The following is a 14,490-nucleotide window of genomic DNA, read 5'->3' as shown; positions in this document are numbered from 1 at the left end:
AGAGCTCCGGAGGTGGATGGTGGGGATGGCTGCACAACAATGTGAGCGCACTGAGGCCACTGATTGGCACACACAGTTAAAATGACCAATTTTACATTGTGTGTTCTACCGCAATAAAAAGAAAATGATGCACCGCAATGTGCCCCAGCACCTCCCGTTCTAGAAATCAAACCGGCCGACAGACGCCCCCGTGGGCACAAACGTGCATGTCACGGACGCCTGCCGCAGCCAAAGTTGTGACGGCAAGGGTCCAGAAACAATCAAAATCCCGTCAAGGGGCAGCGATTAAATAACTCACGTTACAGCCATCCGATCTCATGCAAGTCAAAAAGAATCAGATCTTCACGCACTTACATGGAACAACTTTGGAACGTACCATGAAGAATGAGGAAGAAAAGGCTCAATGCTAAACAGCATGCATCATAAGCCACCACCGATCTCTTTAAAGGGATGTGTGGACATACGCGAAGTATTTCTGGAAGGAGACCCAAGAAACTGGCCACAGTGGTTGCTTGGAGGAGGGAGCTGGCCCGGGAGGCAGGAAGGAGATGGACCTTTCACTGTTTACCCCTATTGTATTTTTTCTGTTTCTTATCAAACGCAGGTGCTGCCCATTCAAGAAGCTTTCCGTCATAAAGAGAGTCCCAGATCCCAGGGATTCAACCTCCTTTGATCACAGGACAATGGGTGCCCCCCCCCCCAATCCAGCCCCGAGGTCCTCTGCGGACATTAAAGCCCCAAAGACCCGTGGCTTTGCAGAAGGCTGCAGGAAAAGGTGTTTGGACAGGATGTTTGTGGGGCCTGAGCAAACAGCTCAGAGCAGGCTGCAGCTCCGCCCTTCCCTCCCTTGCCAGGCATCCTGCCAGGAGGGCGCCTGGAGTCCTTGGACAAAGACTTATAAAGTGGACAAAGAAGGGTGCCTGGGCTCTGTCCGCATGCCCCAGGATCAGAGGAGCAGGAATGAAACCACTGGGCTGAGCCCAGCTGCGGGGCCCCCCCAATTCAGCCCTCAGCGATGCCTTCCTGACCCCCAGGGTAGGGCAGCCCTGGCCTACACCGCCCTTCCCAGCACCTCCCCACACCTTGCTCCCTGTGTGTAGGTGTTTACCGTCTGCCAACCCCCTGCCCAAGTCAGCACCTCGCCCACTTGCTCATCAGCTCAGCCTGGCCAAGGATCGCTCGGCCACTCTCGCTGACCAGCTGGATTTCAGCCCTGGCTGAGCGCCTGGGGGGCCCCAGCCTGCACCCACTGCATCTTCCCTCCAGCTCACAGAGGAGGGTCCTATCCCCACCCCCATTTCACAGATAAGCAGGCAGCAGCCCAGGGAAGAGGCCCTTGCCCTGGACCACACACCCCAGGCGGGGGCAGCCACAGGGTCCCACGGCAGGCCTGCGGTGCAGAGTACCCAGTCCGAGCAGAGCGTCCCGGGAGGCAAAGAGGAGGAGTGTGAGGAAGGAGGGAGTGAGGGATGTGCAAGGTCCTCCCCATGTCAGTCATTCTGAGGGAAGCAGGGTCTCCTCCCCAACCCCGCTGTCACAGCAGGCTCCACACTGCCCCTCTGCTCTGCACAGGGCCTGCGCTCTGGGGTCACTCTGCCCAGTGCCTCCTGGAACCCAGCCTGACCCTTCAGCTCTGCAGCCCAAGGCGCCGCCCCAGGCGAGAGCTGCTTCCTCAGGGCCCGTCGGGCGGGCCTCCCCCATCCACCAGAGACTGCAGAGCTCCATCCTGCAGCTCCAATGGGACCGTCAAGGATGGCACCTCACCTACTCCTTGCAGCCGCCCCACCAGTTAGGATCATTATCTTCCTCTTAAAAGTGAGGGAAGGGACCGAACAAAGATGGAAACTCTGCTCTGCCTGTCCCCAGATCCCAGTCTGTTATCTGTCTGAGACTGACTTGAAAATACTTCCCTGCGCTCTAGATCATGTGAGTGTACAGGTAACTTCAGCCCAAACCTGCTACTGACATGTGAAGGGCCCCAACCAGCATCCCACACTCCAGAGGCAGGTGCTACATGCGAGGTGAGTTTTGCCATCCTATCTGGGTGGACTGCAACAACAGCCGCAAGTCTCTGCGGAGAGGCGGCCTCTGTCCCCGACTCCCCACATCCGGGCTGCCTTACGACTGACTGTGTTGCTTTGGGTAACAGGATGCAGCAGAAGTGAAACCTGAAGAGGCCTGGCAGCTCCTGCTCCCTCTCCTGGGACCCTGCCAAGCCTTCACATGGACAAACCAGGACTACTCTGCTGGAGGCTGGGACCATGTGGGGCCGAGATGAGCCATCTTGGCTGCGGCCGCCCCCAGCTGAGCTGCCCGCTGACTACAGACACGCAAGCACGCCCAGCCCAACTGCCAACCCAGCACAGCCGCAAGATGACACAACATCAGCTGCAAACAATTAGCTGGGAAGAGTTCTAATTAACGACGTGTAAGACTTCTACACTCAAAGATACAAAACACTGCTGAAGGAAATTAAGAAGACCTGAATAAATGAACAGATATACCATGTTCATGGATTGGAAACTTAATATTGTTAAAATGTCAATTCTCCCAAAATCGATCTACAGACTCAACATAATACCAATCAAAAAATCCTACCAGGCTTTTCAAAACTAGAAATTGACAAGCTGATTTTAAATTTACATGGAAATTCAAAGGATCTAGAATATCCAATATAATCTTTAAAAAGAACAAAGCTGGAAAACTCCCACTACTAAGTACCAAAAATTACCATAAAGCTACAGTAAATTGAGACAGTGTGCAAAGATAGCCAGCTGGATGATGAAACAGAAGAGGCAGGCCATAAACAGACCCGCTCGGATGCAGTCACTTGACTCCTGACAAAGGTAACAATGTGGGGGTGGGGCTGCCTTTTCAACACAAGGTGCTGGGTCAAGTGCACACCTGCTTGAAAACAGAACAAACTTTGACTCCTGCTCACACCACCCGAAGAAACAGACCTAAATGTGATCTAAAGCAAAAGACGAAACAAGTTAAAATGTCTGGACTATAACAGGAAAATATCTTTGTGACCCTGAGCTAGACAAAGATTTCTTTAAAAGGACACAAAATGCACTAACACAAAAAGTAAACCAATAAATTGTACTTCATTAAAAATTGGAATTTGTGTTCCTCAAAAGACAGGATTTGCAATGCACTCATCAGAAAACATCATTAAGAGAATGGAAAGACAAGTCACAGAATGAAATAAGACACTTGTAACCCAGCAAAAGATGCATAATCAGAATATATTAAAAAACCCTAAGAATCAACAAGACAAAGAAACCCAGTTTAGAAATGAGCAAGTGACAACAAAATGGCCAACAGTAGAAAATGTGCTCAAGATCCCAAGTTACGAGGGAATGCAAATTAAAACCATGAGATACCACCACATATGGAACAGCTGGGCCAAAATGAAGAAGAATGACATCCAGTCCTGGCAAAGATGTGGAGCAATTGGAACTTCCTTCCTTGCTGGCGAGGATACAAACTGGCAGCAGGCTTTGGAAAACTGGCAGAACCAGCTAATGCCAACCAAACCCTTCAGGCAGCAGCTCCCCTCCTGGGCACTTATCCAACAGAAAGGAAGGCCTACGTCTTCCAAAAAGCCTCACACAGGAACCTTCACGGCAACTGCATTCATCACAGCCAACACCGCACACAGCCCAGACGTCCACACACGCTAGATAGAGAAACTATGATAAACCAGACAAATAAACTAGAGATAAACTATGATTATTCCAACAATGGAATAATAAAGACCAATTTTCAAAAGCGAACTACTGCTTCATGCAACATGGATGAGTCTCAAACACGTTATCTTGAGCTAAAGAAGCTAAATGCAAGCAAAATCAGACTGTGCAGTTCCGTTTATACAAAACAAGCTCAAGAATAGGCAAGAGTAACGACGGTGATAAGAGCCAGGGGGAGGGTGCGTAGAGCTGGCTGAGAAGGGGCTCAGGAAAATTCTGGAGTGCCTGAAATGTTTTCTTTCTTGGTCTGGGTGGAGTAGCCTGGGTGTATACACATGAGAAAATTCACTGAGCTGGTCTGTTAGGACTCGCGAGCTTTGCTGCCTGTATTTCACACTTTAACAAGGTTTCAAACGGAGCACTGCTGGATTGGTCTAGACTGAAGGAGCGTCCACAGCGTCTCCGGCACACTGCAACACAAACTTCAGAGAAGGAAGCTCAGGAGACTAACAACCAAATGTAAGCCAAATAATGCCTACCACCCATGATTAGACAGACGTCACTGCATGAAAAGAGCTATCCGAGGCACTTAGGGGACAAGTGGAGAAAAACAAATAGGGTCTGAGTATCAGACGGCATTAGGGAACTGTAACTGTGTTACAGGGAGGGTCACGGTATTTGGTAACACAGGAGAATGTCATTATTTCTTAGTGCCAGGATGGAAATGTTTCCGTCACACGCACACACAGCTGCACACACACTGTCCGCAGGGAGAGAGAGAAGAGCAAGCACTGGGCGACCACGGGGCTCAGACCTCTTCCCTGAGCCCCCTCCCCTGAGAGCAGCCCCATTGGGGGTCTGTCCCGGGTGCCTGGTGTGGGCTGGGGCTCCAGGTGGAATCCTGGGATGTTGGTGTGCTGTGGCTGGTGGAGCCACGATGAGGGGGCTCCACTGGGGGCTTCGATCACATGTTGGGGCTGTGGGGCCCACAGCGCTTGGATTCAGGCTGGTCCTTGGGAAGCTCTGGGTGGTGGTGGCTGAGTGGCCAGACGACCCGCGGCCAGGCCCTACCCTCTACGGCCTCCCAGGGGCCGGGGAACATGTGCACCTCTCATGAGCATCTTAATGGACCGATTCTGTTCAGACTTCTACAGTCGATGAGAAGCCGGGTCCATTCAAAGAGAAAAACAGCTTGCACACAAACGGGCTGCCCTGACCTGGGGCAGTGCAAAAACCTCGACAAGCTTAGCTCTGTTCAAAAGGAGTGTGTGGAAATCACCAGATACCTGGCACCTGGAGGCAGATTCTGATAAGCAAACAGCCCGGCCCTGAAGAGGAAATAAGTCTCCCAGAACAGGAACCAACAAAGCGATTCCAAACACTCAGACACAGGAGTGGACGGCTCACATCCTGAGAAAGAACTAGGTCCTGGAAGGTGGCTCCAGAATCAGAACACGGCAAACACCTTTCCAAAAGAGAGCATGTGGCCAACAGGATCCCCATCACGGGCCCTCACTGGAGGCCTTCGTCCGCCAGGAGACCCCTCCTGCCCTCTGCTCAGGCTGCCCCCAGCCCACCAGCCATGTTTCCCACCTGCTGTGGCTCCCAGTGGCCCCAGATCCAAGGGCAAGTGCCCCCTCCCTCCCACACTCCTGGAGGCCTCCACAGACCCCGTCCAGCCCCATCAGCATAACTCAAACTTCAAACAAACCAAGCACACGGACTTCCATAACTTCACCAAAACACTCAGGACACAATCTGTTCCTCCTCAAAAAGAACTGTGAATTCTCTCTCTTTGCTTATTAGTTTAAGAAACTCCTGCTACCTAAGAGGCCACACTTTCGCTCAAACCGGAGTCTGATGGAATGCCGGTCCTTGGGATAGCGTTTTCTTCTATAAGTGCATCTTATAAATGACATAATTCTACCTTATTGTTCTTTCCAGATAGTTTAATTGAATTACCAGTCCTTCATACACATACAGTTTAACAAAAGAAGATGTTTAAGGCAAATTTAGTTTTCCTGGGCCAGTATTTACTGTAAGAGAAATACAAATATAACTTTATTTTTATCTTAATAAACAGCGATTGGTTAAAAAAGTGCAGAAATTACAATATCATATTAAAAAACAGACATTTTTTTCTTCCTCTAACCGGCAAACAGGAAGCAGGCACCAGCGCGGTTTCCTGCACAGCCCCAGGTGGCCGTGCTGGCACAGAGATCCTGCCTGGAGAAGGCAGTGAGCACCCCGGCATCAGTCACCAGAAGAGGCAAAGGGGCCACACTGAGAGGGACCTGGAGGCCACGAGTCTGTGACCTCAGGCCCCCAGTATTTCCAAGGGAGATGCCACCGGGCCAGGCTGGGCCCTTCCAGAACCAAATTCCCAGTGACTCTGCCCAATAACTTTCCATTTCTCTTAACCCACACACACTTGCGATGGAGGCACCACCAGGCTCCGGGCCCACCCAGACCTGGACCAGATCTCTTCCCCACCCCCTAATTATCTCCATCCTTTGTTCTATTGCCCCTGCAGCTGCAGTGACTGGTGACCCTGAATATTCAAAGTGAAGCAAGGAGCACCATGAGACGGACCGAGGAGAGGCAGCGGGAGCAGGGACAACACTCCATGCTGAGGGCCATAGGCTGGGTGAAGGTGGGAGCACAGAGCTAGGAGCCAGAGAACCCCGCCTGCAATCCTGCTCTCCTCCCACTGGTTGAGCAACCCCAGGCAAGGCCCTTGACCTCTCTGTTCCTACATCCAGGCTTCAGGGACCAGGCAGTGATGGATAAGGAATCGTGAGAGCTTCCTCAGGCACTTACCCACCACCCACTTGCTGCCCACCTGCCTAGTGGGGCCAACTTGGTGTGGAAGAAACAGAAGCCCAGCCATTCTCTGATCGCTTTCCACATCCAACCCAGACCTCTGCTCTCAGTCCCACACTCGCGTTCACATGGAGGACAAGGTGTCTCCGCCTGGGAGTCAGCAGTTGGCTCCAACAGCTCCGGGCCGAGGCTGAGTAGCCCTCGCCCACTGCCCTGGGGTCGCCCATCTCAGGAAGAGCATGCCACACCCAAGCCTGGGAGGTGGGTCTCAGAGAGATCCTAATCCCCTGGCAGCCACGCCTCCACCAAGCCTGCTGCGTGTCCCCATCTGTGCCAGATTGGCCTTCCACCCTGCTCTTTGCTGACAGAGGCAGACCTGGAGGGGCTGCACCAGGAGCCCCTAAGGCCACAGCTCCCTGCAGAGCCTCAGTTCTCACCAGGGTCCCCTTTAGGCCTGGGGGTGACAGCTCCCACTGCTGCCGGCCCTGGTGCTGCACGGTGCCCTGCTGGTCCCTGACCCCACTCTCACCTCTGCAGGCAGCCCCTTGACGACACTCTCTTCAGGTGCCTCCTGCACATGCTGCCTGGATCCCGGGCTTTGACTACAGCACCGGGAGGGTCTGGGAGGAGAGCGCACTGGGCTGGGACGCAGGACTTTGGGGACGCCATCCTCTCAGCCTGCTGTGAGTCTCCAGCCAGCCCCTTACCCACCCCTGGGCCTCATGTAGTCCTCGCTGTGTTAGGGGTGGGAGGGGGAAGGGGAAGTTGGCACTCTGAGCTTAAATTGTGGCAGCAAACTGGTGCCCATTGCATGCTTTATTGGTGTCTTAATATATTTTAACTAGTTGCCAACATTTAGAAATTGGGAGCTTTCATGTAGAATACCAGATCCCAGGCTTCTTTCAGAAAATGCAAAGCTATGGGCAATACTGGACCTCCCTGCCCCAGGACGACACCTGGACCTGGGGAGGAGCTGCCCAGTGTTCACGGTGCTGTCCCTGGTCCCCACGGCCCCTGTCCACCAGCTGTTTCACCTCCAGGCACCTGGCTCTGCTTCCCCAGGGTGTGGTGTGCATTCCAAAGGCCTTTTGGTCCCGGCAGGCATGTCTATCATGGGAGGGGGCTCTTTGCCTTTCTGGTTCCCACTGGATCCCTAGCACCAACACAGCCTGGTCCAGAGCCCGTGGCCCGTAATCGTGTTATGAATGAGTGAGTGGGGCAGGGGAAAGGGTAGGGGCTGGAGCGAGCCAAGTGGGCTTCTCTCACCCCCCACCCCCGTCTCAGGTGCTAGGAGCTCTCTGCCTAGGGAGGCAGGCTCCCTGCAGACAGATTTTGCTCTTTCAGCCTCCCCCACGCCCGACCCTATGAATCCCAGAGAACCCCAGAACCCCAAACTCCATGCCAGGGTGGGAGTGGGGCTGGGGGCAAGCGCAGAGCTTGGGGCCTGCCGGCACTATCCTGGGCCCTGCTTTGCCCCTCAAGCCAGTGATATGGGGAAGTCCTGGACCCTTGGTCTGCGGACAACTGAGACATAACTACCCGGGCTGGGCAGCCGGGCAGGCGGCCGGGGCACAGGGCCGAGAGTCAGCAGTCGGCAAACATCTGCCTCACCGGCCTCAGTGACTTTGGAAAATTCACTCAACCTCCCTGTGCCTCAGTCACCTCATCTCTATAATGGGTACGACAGTCCCCCCCTCACAGGGGTGTCACCAGGCTTAATGCCAGGTCATACATGCTCCCCACGTGGGTCAACCCCGTGAGCGTGAAGGAGGAGCCGACTCTGCAGCACGTGGAGGCCCGTGGAGTGCCCCGCCCTGTTTGTGGGGTGTCAGCCGCACAGCCAGGCCGTGTCGCTGGAGCAGGACCTCAGGACTGGGGCCTCTGCTGACTCACTGGGCAGGCGCTGAGACAAAAGCATAGGGCGGGGAGGGAACAGCCAGGGAGGAACACCCCATGCACATCTGGAGGCTGCTGGAGTGACAGAGGTGGGGTGGGGAGCAGGAAGTGAGCAGCTGAACACCCTACCCAACCCCCAGGCCTGGCCCTTTGCTTTTAGCCAGAGGGGACAACTCCTGGCCACCAGCAAACACACACATCTGTTCACTTAAAGGAAAACACACCCAAACCCTCGCCCCAGGAAGCAGTGGCTCCCTGGCAGGGGAAAAAGGGAACTCAGAGCCCAGAGCAGCTGCTCTGTGCCAACTGACATGCTCTCTCCTGCTCCTCTCAGGGATCCTGGAGCAGGAGAAATCACCCCCCATCTTACAGAGGCAGAAACTAAGGCTCAGAGAGGGTGAGTCAATTGTCTGAGGTCACACGGCCAGCGGCGGCAGGGGCAGGATTGGCCCTTTGAGGACCAAGCTGCTCATCCCCAGCATGACTCAGCCCCAAGCCCACTGTCCAGCGTGGAGACCCTGGAGTAAACAAGGAGGGACCAGCAGAGCCCCGGCCCACACAATGCTGACCTCAGCCAGGCGGAAGCCACTGCCTCACAGCCCCAGATGCAGCAGGACAAGGGCCCTGAGGCCACACCACCCGGCCACCTCGGAGGAGGTGCTGGCAGCAGGCAGGCGACGTTGGCACTCTCCCAGAGAGCCCGCAGCACAGAGCTCCAAGCTCCAGTCCACCGAGGTGCCTGGGGTTCTGGACGGCTCCGGGTGCAGGAGGCCTGACTCAGCCACAGGAGAGCTGCGCCTGCTGCCGTGGCTGCACGTGTGCACAGGAAGCAGCTCAGAGGCGGTTGCCCTCCTGGCAGAGCCCCCAGGACTGGAATCACAACACCCAGCTGAAGTGGAGCCCTGCCAGGTGACACACCCCAGCACCTGGTGCCCGACATCAGCTCTCTTCCAACCGAGAGAAAGGCTCTGGGGGGGGGAGCCCTCAGTGAGCCCATTCTACAGATGAGAACGCTGGGCCTAGGGCAGGGACGTGGTCTGCCTAAGGCCACAGAGCTAGTGAGGGGCAGGAGCAGCCTCAAATCTGGGGAGCCTCGTGCCAGGCCTCCCTGAGGAGGCCCACAGGAGATCCAGAGATGCCGTAAGCATCGACACCCGGGTTCAGAGCTGCACTGACTGCCGGGTCCTCCACCCTTCTTTTACACACACCCTTGGCAGCGACGCCCACCAAGAGGAGCCCTCACGTCCAGGCGGCCTCCGGACCAGCTGGCAGCAGAATGTGGCGAAAGCAACCGTTCTGCTCATCCGCCCCTCAGTCCAAGGATTCTTGTGCTTGTGCACTTCTCAGCTTTCACTTGGAACCCTGCTTCTGGGATGAGAACAAGTGGGGCTAACCTGCTGGAGGACAGCGGGGCATGCTGAGCAGAGATGAGACCCCACCCCAGAGCAGCTGACCGCCAGCTGACCACAGAGACTCCCAAGCCAGGTCCTGGCCCAGGCGGCAGACCCGCCAGCCTGTGGGCCGTGGACCCTGTGTGTGCTGCAGAGGTTTTCTGGTCGTCTGCCACTCACGTTACTGTGGCAACTGATCATCCAGACGGCACCCAAGGCAGGTCCCCAGCAGGAAGGAGGACCCGCGTGGGTTTAGTGGGTGGCAGAAAAACCCCCGACCTGCAGGCAGTGCAGGTGGGAGTGAGGCCGGACTTGTGGGAGAGCCCTTGGCCAGATGGGGGAGACCTGGCGCACATGCAAGCAAGCCACCCGAAGCACTGTCTTCCCTCCCAGCCAGCCGGGCGGGACCCCACACAGCGCCCCTCAGCAATGCTCCTCAGCGCTCTTCGCATCCAATAATGTGCAGGTCACCTGACTCACCGTGTGCCCCCCGACTGGAAGCTCCACGCGGAACGGGCGTTCGTGTGCGGACGACTGCTGCATCCCCACGCCTAGAGCAGTGCAGGAGGCGCTCAACAAACGCTTGCTGAATAAATCAGCTGGGGGAACAGGCACTCTCCTACGCTGCCGGCTGAGCCACATCTGGGACGCCCTCAAGGGAGGAGACGCTGATAGCCACCAGGGCTCTAAATACCCATCCCGTGTCTTCTGAAGCTGAGCACACAGGAGCCCGCACCTCCCAAAAGAAACGCACACAGATAACCATCCAAAGGCTGGCAGCAGCGGGGCAGGGCGACACGCTCCCTGACAGCTCCAGACTGGGAAGGACCCAGCACGCCGGACAGGACAAGGAAACACTACACTGGGGTGCCTCCAGATAAAGGAGTCCCTCTCAGCAACAAAAGGACCAACCGCAGAACACCGTGCTGAGCAAATGAAGCCCAACACAAAAGGGAACAGCCATAGGGCTCCGTGTGTGAGCCTGACAGCAGAAACTCATGTCCCCAGCCAGGACTCCGGGCAGCGGAGTCATGACATCTCACGAGGGCTGCTCACTCACGGGGTTCATTTGTGAACATGCACTACTGAGTTGATTGCTTCTGATGGGTTCTATTGGTTACACTTCAATACAAAATAAAGAAATGTGCATGCATGTTGACCCAGGATCCCACCCGGGTGTGGCATCACGGTGTTCGCTGTAGCACTGCTTTTTAACAGGAAAAGACTGGAAATAACCTGAGCACCCATCAGCAGGATGGCAAATAAAAGGGGACATGCACAAAGCAGAGCACTGGCCAGGAGGGGACCCCCCCCCCCCCCACCTACTGACAAGGAAAAGCTCTGAGAGACGTGGTTAACTGAAGGAGTCACAGGACAGAGCGGTGACATAACACAGGATTTGTGAAAGTATGAGCACACACCACATGCTTGTAGCTGCAGGAACCAGAGGGTCTCAAGTGGGGCCCAGGCCCTGGAGGGCCCCCAAGACCCTCTCAGGGCTCCGTGAGGTCGTTATTTTCATAAGGGCACCACCATGTTAGTGCCTTTTTCACACTCCTTCTCCCACGAGCATACGCTGGGGTTTTCAGAGACTTACGTGACACAGTAATGATGTCACCACTTTGATGGCTAATGGAATGTGTGCTTGTGTCTTCTATGCTTTCTAGAATTTTCTAAAGTAAGCTCACAAAAAGAAGATCAACATCATTAGTCATCAAGGAAATGCAAATCAAAGCCACAGTGAGATGCCACTTCACACCTATCAGGACGACTATACTCAAAAGGACAGACAAGAACGAGTGTTGATGAGGATGTGGAGAAACCAGAACCCTCATGCATCCTTGGTGGGAATGTAAGACGGGGCGGCCGCTGCGGAAAGCAGTTTGGCAGCTCACCACAGGATCCAGCAATTCCACTCCTAAATCTATTCCAAGGGAAATGAAAGCACACGCCCACACAAAACATGCACCTGCCTATGAACGGCAGCATTCACGACAGCTACAAGCTGGAAACACAGTGTCCATCAACGGACGGACGGATTAAAAACTGGGCTCTCCCCACAGTGGAACGCTGCTCAGCTCGAAAAGGAACGACGCGCTGACCCAGGCTCCAGCGTGGATGACCCCGAGAGCGCTCTGCGGAGAGACAAGAGACAATCCCAAGAGAGCATATGTTGCATGATTCCATGTCTAGGAATGTCCAGAATATGCAAATCCAAAGAGACAAAGCAGACTGGTGGCCGCTGGGGGCCAGGAGGAGGAGGGAGTGGCAAGTGGCTGATACTGGGTATGGGGTTTCTTTGGGGAATGATGAAAATGTTCTAAAATTAGATTCTGATGATGTTTGCACAACTCTGACAAAAACTACTGAACTGGACACTTTAAACGGGAGAACTTTACGGTACGTAAATATTATCTCAATAAAGCTGTTTTGAAAGAAAGAAACAAAACACGGTTTTGAAAAGCAAAGAAAAGAAACCCACCACAGGTCTTGCCTTGGCCCAGACCCTCACTCTGGGGAGCAGCTGTGAAGCGCACCGGTTTCTTCCAGCGCCACACACTGTGGGGCAGGCAGACGCACGGAGGGCCCAGCCACAGGCCGCTCAGACCTCTCCTGCCTCCTGGGCCCCCATGGGAGCCATATGCCCGCCCCCTCCCCTGGAAGACTGGGGCCCCCGCCCAGCTCCACTGTGACCTCCAGAAAAGCCCCCCTCCCCTCTCAGGAGGCCAGTTTCTCTTCCATAAAACGAAGTGACCATACAGACACTCTCGAGCCACAGGGTGAAACTCTCTGCTCTGACAGGTGCTCCCAGCAGAGGACCCAACCCAGCTGCCAACCAGGGCCGGGCTGGTGACGACACCGAGGAGAGCTGGCCAACAAAGTGCAGAGGGTCCGCCCAGTCTGAAGGGCAAGAGGCCACGGCCGCTCCCGTGAAGGCTGGCCCATGGCACTCAGGTCCAGCACATCTGCAACTGCCAACTTTCAACAAAAGCCAGAAAGCTGAAATTTACATGGTCTTCCAATTTCTAAATGTCTGCAACAAAATTCTAGTGCTTATGAAGATGCTCTGCAGAAAGAAGCTAACAGGTGGACATACGAGAGGCGTGCACACCACTTTAGCAGGACAGCAGGCAGAGGTGGGCCAGCACCAGCTGCACCCTCACTCCACACCTGCTCCTGGGCACACGTCCCCACTACGCCCCAGGCGCTCACACCCATGCCATTTTGTCAACAAGGAAACCGGGCTCAGAGGGGTGACGTCCCTGCCCCAGGTCACACAGCAAGAACGGGTGGGCTTCAGAGTGGAGACCCGCCCTGCAGACCTGGCAGTCAGCCGTCCCGGGTGGACGCCCCGTGGGCTCAGGTGACACGGGAAGGCGCACCTGTGAGCTCTCCTGGCAGGGCTGTGCCGCTGAGCAGGCTGCAGCCCCCGCAGGGCCACCCCTCCCAGCCCGCTCCAGGAGCCTGGCGTTCTTGCAGGAGGTGATTCTGGTACACAGGACCTGGGCGCCCGCAGGTCCCCAGCCCGTGCTGAAGGAATCCTCACAGGCCAAGACTGGGGAGGAGGGGAGCGTCTGTAGGGATCCTCTGAGGAACAGGGAGAGTCCAGGCGGGTCCCTCTCTCCTGCCCCTGGAGCCACTGCCTGGTGATTCTGGGGGGCCTTGGGGACCCTCAGACATTGGGAAGGCCCAGTGCTGGCCCCTGAGGCTGCAGGGTGAGGCAGGCAGAGCCCTGCCCCTGTGTTCTCCCCACTGCACCCCGAGGAAGAGCTGCACAACGCAAACAAGCGCCCACCGCCTCCCGCCCTCACCTGCAGCGGCTCTCCACCGCCCTCGGGACAAGGCCCAAATCTTCACCCTGAGGATAAACACCACCGCCCCAGGCCTGGCCTCTGCCCTTCCTCAGCCTCTTCTACAAAAGCCACACAGCCTCCTTTCCATCTAATTCATTCCCTCCAGCTGCAGGGCCTTTGCATACGCTGTGTCCTCTGCCTGGAGGACTCTCTTCTCACTGCTCCCCACCGACACCCAGTCAACAACTCCTTGTGCTCAAAGATCACTTCCCCTAGGAAGCTTTCCCTGATCCCCAGGAGGAGTCAGATCCCCCCAGACAGGAACAGAGAGCACACGGCCTCATTCCTCAGCCACCCGTGTGATTAACGGGTTCTTCATCTCCCCCACTGGACTACAGGCCCCCTGCAGGCAGGGACTGAGCGGGGTTTTGCTCAGCACTACATGCTCAGCATCCGCCACAGGCCATGCTCACGCTGGGCAATTGGAAGTGACTGCCTGCCGGGGATGCAGACATGGAGGAACGCCAGGGGAGCCTGCACCCACCGCATCCTGCACATGTAAGCGTGGGCAACGGGGCCCAGCGCCTCCACCGCAGACTAAGGGGGCGGCGCTGGGGACCACGGGGGTGAATAATCACAGGGTGCTCACCGCAGTGCCTGCTGTGAGTCAAACCACCACACGGTGTCTGCAATTAATATAAAGCTATTTGAATTTTAAAGTTGCTCTGTTAACCAGAATGTCAAAGCTTTCAGAGCCCCCTGCCCTGCAGAATCTGGTTACGGGAGGCCTCGAGGAAGGGGCCCCGTTCCTGCCACGTTCCTGGGGCCCGCGGAGGTTCTGCTGGAGCCTTTTCCAGGAGGGGGGCTGCCTCCAGCTGCTCTGGGAACCTCTGG

General features: G+C 55.8%; 1 protein-coding gene and 1 long non-coding RNA gene across 7 annotated transcripts in view; one reads left to right on the top strand and one right to left on the bottom strand.

The window, feature by feature from the left end:
* FBLN2 (fibulin 2) overlaps positions 1–14,490 on the bottom strand; it is a 108,965-nt gene that overhangs the window by 42,713 nt on the left and 51,762 nt on the right. The gene's annotated exons all lie outside the window — the stretch shown is intronic.
* LOC139076089 (uncharacterized) lies at positions 4,081–6,314 on the top strand. Its single transcript, XR_011527335.1, has 2 exons — positions 4,081–4,211; positions 6,226–6,314. It is a non-coding gene; the product is annotated as an uncharacterized lncRNA (long non-coding RNA).

Source organism: Equus przewalskii, chromosome 15, assembly GCF_037783145.1.
Source record: "Equus przewalskii isolate Varuska chromosome 15, EquPr2, whole genome shotgun sequence".
Taxonomy (NCBI): Eukaryota; Metazoa; Chordata; class Mammalia; order Perissodactyla; family Equidae; genus Equus; species Equus przewalskii.
Note: the sequence above shows the minus strand (reverse complement) of the source record. Positions and strands in the feature narration are given on the sequence as shown.